This window comes from Montipora foliosa, chromosome 5 (genome assembly GCF_036669935.1).
Source record: "Montipora foliosa isolate CH-2021 chromosome 5, ASM3666993v2, whole genome shotgun sequence".
NCBI classification, from domain to species: domain Eukaryota; kingdom Metazoa; phylum Cnidaria; class Anthozoa; order Scleractinia; family Acroporidae; genus Montipora; species Montipora foliosa.
The window spans coordinates 23,628,687-23,636,186 of record NC_090873.1 but is presented as its reverse complement, the minus strand read 5'-3'; positions in this window follow the sequence as shown (position 1 = coordinate 23,636,186).

Genomic DNA, 7,500 nt, shown 5'->3' with positions numbered 1-7,500 from the left:
TGTCAAGAGAAGACCACGGTAAGAACTTTCCTTCTCCAATCTCATATGCCCTTTGTGCAACAACACCTTCTTCGGAAAAAGTGAAGTTGTTCAACTGACTAATACCAGTTAACTTTGGAGCGTTGAATGGGTTGAATATTGTGGTATCAGCCAAAGTAACTCTAACTCCTTTAATACCACCTCTTGAGAGAATGGCCTTCTCGAACTCTTTCTCTGTGGTTACCGAGTTACCTTAAAGAGTTAAACGCTTTAACATGGCACTTGACCTGGGCCGATTTTCTATCAGCCGACCCTTTACCTCCCTGGGGATCACTAAAATCCATCTGCTTGATGACGATACCATTTCGCTCACTGATAACTTTGCTAGCAAGGACGGTTAATGCTGGGTGGTATCACCCCGCGTTATCCTGGCGATAGTACGCTTCGGCAATTTCAGGATGTTGTTTCTTTAGACAAGTGAGCACGTGAGCCATTATTGGCACAACTGCTCGGCTGTCTTGTAGGCTCTTTTCTAGAATGTGAATGAATGACTGGGATTCAAGCTGGCTAGCTGCACTCCTTCTAAGCACTACGGTGATATGCCATGACAACCCTCGTTTACCGAAGAGGTCATTCTGTGCCTCTCGAAATTACATTGGAAGGAACTTCATCGCAAAGTCCTGGGTTATCAGTACCTTACTTTTACACAATTTGTCAATCACATCCAGCCGTGCTTGATCTTGATGCACAACTCGCAACTGATGTGCCTTCCAGCTGTTGACGGCTTCTATTGCCTTTCTAACAAGAAATGTCAACTCGTCAAATTCGTCCTGTTCTTAGTTCTTTGCTGCTTTCAACGTCATATTTACATCAGATAGTACCTTCGACAAAAGAGCAAGACAATGTATGAGTCACTGCACAATTTGCTTAACACCAATTAGCAACTCTCCTAAACGCTTTTCTTTAACCCAGAATACCAAAGTGCTTTTACCTTTTCCAGACTTCTACATTTTTGAGAGATTAAATCATGGTCGTGGGAGCGGTCATCCTTAAAGCAAGCATTTTCCTGGTCACTCAAGGCATGTTTTCGGCAGGGATCTGCGCATTGCGAGTCCAGCATCACATGGGTCTGTTGGAAACAAACGAAACAAAGAACACGAAAGGTAGTTTCAAAGTTACCTTCATTACTTTGAGTCGCAGGATAGCTCAATGAGCACATCACTCAGTAACATTTACGTCCAATTGTGGTAGTGAGTAAAAGAAACGGCTTTGTTTAAAAAATGCAGGTTCACCTAGCTATCAATATTCCGGATTCCGTCCGAAATCCGGTATCTAAACTCAATGAAATGGCCATAAATGGGGGAGGGGAGGGTGAGTGTTAGGGCGTTTTGCTGTCACTAAATTTGCTGAATAACATCACTCACCTCAATAAAGATTTATTTGAAACGACACTGGTCCTCTTTATTGCAAAAGAGAGGTATTAGTCAGCACTATCTTGCGGGTGGAACTTGATCATGCGGCGTTCGTGTTAGGAGTGAGAAGGGCGTGGCTTGACAGATGAGCGTGTCTAACAGCTATTTCCTTGCAAGGTACACTACTCACCTTAAACTCACTCTTTACATCTTGCTTTCCATCCTTAAGAGATTTCTTTAAACTTTCTGCTTCAGCAACTGACACAGCTGAAACAGCAAGAGGGCGATCCACTACTGTCTCAAGGTCGTCAAATGCCTTTCCTCCTTCTGCAACATAGTAATCAAGGCCTTGGAGACATTTTCGAATAGAGGCCAGACAAGCTTCGGACATGACTTTCATTACTGTACTCTTTTGTAATGGATCACGAAACTCCATCTCCTTGCAGTATTGATGATACTGTTGCACGACATGTGTAGGTGCCATTACGCGGATGACATTTGGGATATCTAAAACCTCGCCAGAAGACAATTTGAAGCTTTTCGTACCAAATGGCAGATCTTGGATCACATGTGAACTAGTCACAAAGTCCAGAAAATGGTCGAGCTTTTCAGGGGCGACGCGATATCGGGGCACCTGTGACTCATTGACTTCTCTCATTCCTCTTCCAAATTTCAACTTGTGCAATCTTGCCATGCTGAACTCATATTCAGTTAGGGAAGGCAATAATGACCTCATCTCCTCGAATTTCAATTTATCTGCTACAATGCTCAGCAACTGTCGTCCTGTTTGACGATTATCAGGTTGTTTGTAGCATTCAATCAGCACTTGAATAAACTCACTGGAAATCGATACGTCTATAGGATTTGGAATGATGGACTTTCTCTGCAATTCCAGCCACACCATTTCAGCACTTTTTGGACAAAGGATGCTTACAACCATTTGCATCACTTCTCGCACTTTATCAACATAATATGACTTTGTTTTCTTGCAAGCATTTTCCCAAGGGACCTTCAAGACTCGTTCGATGGATTCTTTATCGGACAGCCTCAGCATGTCATTTAGAAGTGTAAGCCTTTCATCTTCCTCATCTTCTTTGTCTGTGCTGTCTGAATCATCAGCGATACCTTGGCTGCCTGGATCATAAAAGGACGATCACCTTCTGCCTGACTTGCAAGGTGTTTCAACTGGAAAGCCCTGGAGGATGTCACAACACTCTAACTTTGCCTTTCGGGCACCATTATTTTCCTCCTCCTGTTGAATAACGAATCATTGTCACTATTATACGAATATCTTGAAATGTAGCTATTTTCCTCGTGTTGTACCGATTATGCGTAACAAAGTGGCAATGATATGAGTGAGGCGGGGGGAAGGGAGGGGAGGGGAGGGAAGGGAAGGGTAGAAGAGAGGTGATTAGCCAAGTAGTACCGACGATCTTTAATTCATTCGATCACTTACTCCGTTTATAATTTATGTGATTAAACTGCATTTTTTCCTCTGCCTCCGATACTAGCCTCTATTTGTCGGAAGTACAAACCGTTCAAAAGTACTTCTGAGCTCCCCCCCACCCCTCCCCCCCCCCCCCAAAAAAAAAAAAAAATTGTTTCTTTAATAGGCAAGTCTTTGTGAATTCCAATTTCAAACCGTTGAATACTTACTGTTCCTTTCTGGCTGTCCATTTCTAGAAAGATACCTCTGCATCCCCGACAGATAGCTGAAATACCCAAAAACACGAAAAATAAATAGGTACAAATAAAAAAAAAACCAAGCAAGCAAAAAAAAAAAAAAGAATAAATGAAAAGCTATGAAATAGATTAAGACTCGTGGACAAGACAAAAAGCCTTTCAACCTTTGGGATTTTGTTAAGTCTAACAAGCAATAACTAGTGCAACAATTACGTAGTCAGGGGGAGTTACTTTCAATAGATATCAAGTATGGTACATGTAAAAGTTTTTAAGATCGTTCATCATGCTAAGTCACGCAACGCAGGGGCGTGACATGTAAATTTCATAAACGGCTATTTTTTAGAACATGAAATCAGTATTAAAATCAGAGAGTTCAACTTCGTGTCAGTGACATCCTTCGTTCGACTTAAAGTAAGTAGCAACAGTTTACATTACTTTTGACGCCTTTTGCTTAGAACTGACTAATATTCCTATATAGGAATATATTAATAACTGTCTCCTAATTACTTTCCTTTTACCCAAACCTTTGATAAAATCCGCATTACCCCTGATTTTGCACAGACGCATGAACTCTAAACCACTAAAACGGTCAGCTAGTTTATATGCAGTTGACAGGGAAAATAGCTATATAAACAACAGATTTCCCGAAGTGCAGGTCAAATAGACGAACATACCTGATCCAACAGGAACTAACTTTGCCGTTATCGACTTGATTATACACGAGTGTTTCTTGTCGATTGTTCGGTCAGCAATGGGTGGGTTTTCTTTGTGATTCGATAGCTCTTGTGGTACCTGGCAGCGCTTTCTTTTCCCTCGCCAACCGATTCCCAAACCGTGCCTGTGTTGTGCACATATTTTGTATGTGCTAAACGATTCTTGTGAACATTTGAAAATTCCTTTGGAAGAAAACAAGATAATGTTTGTTTTATTGTGGACATTTATAGTTTATCAACGACACATCTGAAATGAAAAGAAAAAAGTCTTACCTGCTCTACAAAGAATTAACTCGGCCTCTGTTGTTATTTCTGAGCGACTAAGTTGCAACTGTTTCATATGCCCGAGAATGTCTTTTTTGCAATACTCAAGCGAGATAATTTCGTCCACAAAAGTATCTTTCCCCAGAGGGATGATTTGGCCACAGTTTGATCCGAGAATTTCTCCAAAGCTGCACGTCTCCATATTAAATCAACACCCATCAGTTAACGCCCTAAATGCTAGTCCTTAGCAAAAACGGGACAAGTTCAACGGTTTAAATTTATTTCCGTTGATTTCATTTTTCGCACTATTGTTCCCGAAATTGACGAGCCATCAGCTGTCCATCAAATGCTGGGCAACCCTAAAACAAGGAATCCGGAATCCGGAATCACAGTCATTGTTTTACCAATACAGAGAGTAAAAACTATCCTAAACATTCATAAAAGCTAACCTTAGGCCTAATTAGGCCTAAAAAAACGTTTTTAGGCTAAAGGTTAGCTTTTATGAATATTTAGGATAGTTTTTGCTCTCTGTATTGGTAAAACAATGACTGTGATTCCGGATTCCGGATTCCTGCTTTTAGGGTTGCCCTCAAATGCATGGATCGGCTAGATCCAAACAAATTAGATGATGGTAAGCATTTTGCCTCGCTGGTAAGGTTTTGATCCATTTTGCTTTCATGTTCGAAGCATATAATCTTTCCTTTAAGCTCCATGATATTGTGAGTTGAACATTAAGCAGCTAAACTGCATTGTTTCTGTAAAGAGAGAAATGGAACACCTGTTCGCGTGGAAGAAGTCTACAACCGTAGTGTGCGTTCGAGCCTTAACACATTACTCCTTGGACATAAAAGTTAAATGGCATCAATTATCTGGCAAAAACGAGGAAGTCACATCTCAATATTAATCTAGCGGGATAAACATCGAGGATTTGGACTGGACGGAATCAAATTATTTGAGCATTTTAATTAATTGGGCCAGCGGAAGTCTGTTTACCCAGGTAAGTCGAGCGACATACTAGGAAATATTGCTTGTGAAACTGGTTATTCTTGTAGTTACTTACATAATTTCGTTCTCAGCGGTGTTAGTACAAGTATTTTTTAAGTATATAGACGTTTTTCGGTCTGTTTCAAGGTAACAAAATGCTTCTTTGAGAAGCATGTATTCAAGCACAATCGAACAGACGAATTGTTCATAAGATGAAACTGATAAATTAAGTTAAACTTGGTTTATCTTTTCCGAATCAGGGTAGTCGCATTTGTTATTTAAGCAAAATAATTTAAAAGCAACTTTTCCAGAATGAATTAAAACTGCATTTTTTCGTAATTTATAACATTGATGAAATTGATGGAGAATGCGATGCTCTTATAGGTGTTGCTTGAAGTGAAGCGATCACCCTGTGTTACGCACACACATGCTTCCTTGCAAATTCAGAGTTTATATAGTCCATTTACAGTGTTAATGTGTTGCATTACTTTGATTTAGTAATAGATTTCAATAAACAAAAAACAACAACAACAACAACAAAAATTCCTCACCAGGTCTTGCTTACAACAGCACTGCCGGATAACTATCTGGGGAGGGGTGGGCAAACGCTTGTCATCCAGGTCAAGAAAATCATTTTTTGTCGAACACGAAGGCTAGAGTAGTCCATATGATAATTTTTACATACTCTAGCGACCAGCTTGCGTTTGCAAAGGTATAATTTATTCTTGAGTTCTTGAGAACGAACGCTAGTCTTTATCAGCCACTTAGTGAAGATGTTAATTGAGATAATACCCAGATTTTAGCTCTTTCGTTTTGCACCTCAAAGTACATTGCCCGCAGATTTCTTTATATTTATTAAAACTACAACCCTTTGGCTCTATTTTTATATAGGTAGCATTCAGAAATTCAGAATCCTTCTAGCAAATTATTTCCATTGAAATTAACCAAAAATGCCCCTTTTTCAACACTGTTAAACCATCATCTTTGCTTGAAATTGTTTCTCTGTTGTTAAGAAGACCCTGGAAAAAAGACAAGCATATTTATAAAGTAGAAGGGTTGAACAGTAATGTAGTGTAAATTGATTGAAGATACTGTTGCTTGTGTGTTGGCAAGAGACATAACAAGTTAGCCATTATTGGAAAATTTTATCTTAAAAAAAATGGTTCCAAGGGGCTAAAACTTTAATTAGCTGTCACGTGACCACATATCATTAAGGAGACTAATTGATGGCCATTTGATTACTTACTCATGAATACCTTTCAGCATGCAAAGTTTGAGGTAGGGTTGTATCTGGCCATTTCCAAAATTACTTGAACGTTACGTGGACTGGTTCTTAAATTGAAAGCAATTTTTGCCCACACCTCACCCCTCTCTTTGCTCCTGTAGAGATGCTGAAAGGGTTGTAACACAAAAACTTCCCGACAAAGGAGGATATCATGTTTCTCACTCCATTATGATTGACTGTTTCTGAAAAGAGTTCAGAAGAAGTTTAACATTGCGAAAAAAGTAAAGACATCCTTTCATGGACTAGCAGAATGTGAAATGAACACTGAACCGGCGAATCAACCGAAGATTGGAGTAAAATGGTTGACGAATATTTAGTTTTTTTATTACGAATAAAACTACCCGACCAACAAAAGTGACAATTACTATGAATTCGAAAAAGGGGTAGAAATATAAATGAATTCTAGTACATACAACGTGGAAGTGATCAAGTAATAAATAATATTAAATAATATTTACTAAAGTATTTCTCCTCCACCTTAAATCAAATCAGAGATCAACATTGAATTCAAATGTATTTGAAATTGTGAAACCAAAGCATGCACGAAACAAACTACTATGCCATTTGATTACTAACAAGATTACTCCAAAAGAATAAAATTCGCTGCAAAGAATGCAAATTATTGTACGTACATATTCTTTGTTGTTTTCCCGCCTTGAGACATCTTTTCATGCTTGCGACTCTACAAATACAATGTAAAATGAAAGGAACTTTCAATTAAAGCGAAAAAAAACAGCTTCGAAGAAACATAAAACGAGAACAAATTTAATTACATGGCCTATATTTAAAACGGAGCCATAAAATATGGAGAAAGGAGACAAAAACACTTACGTTAACTCCTCGACGGCAAAATTGCAACAGTGTTGTTATGCGCAGAGGGCACTTGAGGTGTATTTACACTTCTGGTCGTCGTTGTCCACGAACTCGTCGTCGGTTCTTAAGGTCCCTATTGGCTTATGGCTGTCTCTCCGCCTTAACTACCAGAGTACGGAGTATATTTATTTTAAGAGAATCGAACGCGCCATTTTCGCAGTTCCAGCAGGGGTTACTTTGGCAATAGTCTGTGAAATTAAGTGGTGGGCTCATATGAACAGAGTATGCTGCATTATCATCAGTGGACGGTAAGATGCACTGGTTATGGTAGGATTCCTTTTCAAAGACTCAGGAAAAGTAGTTAAAG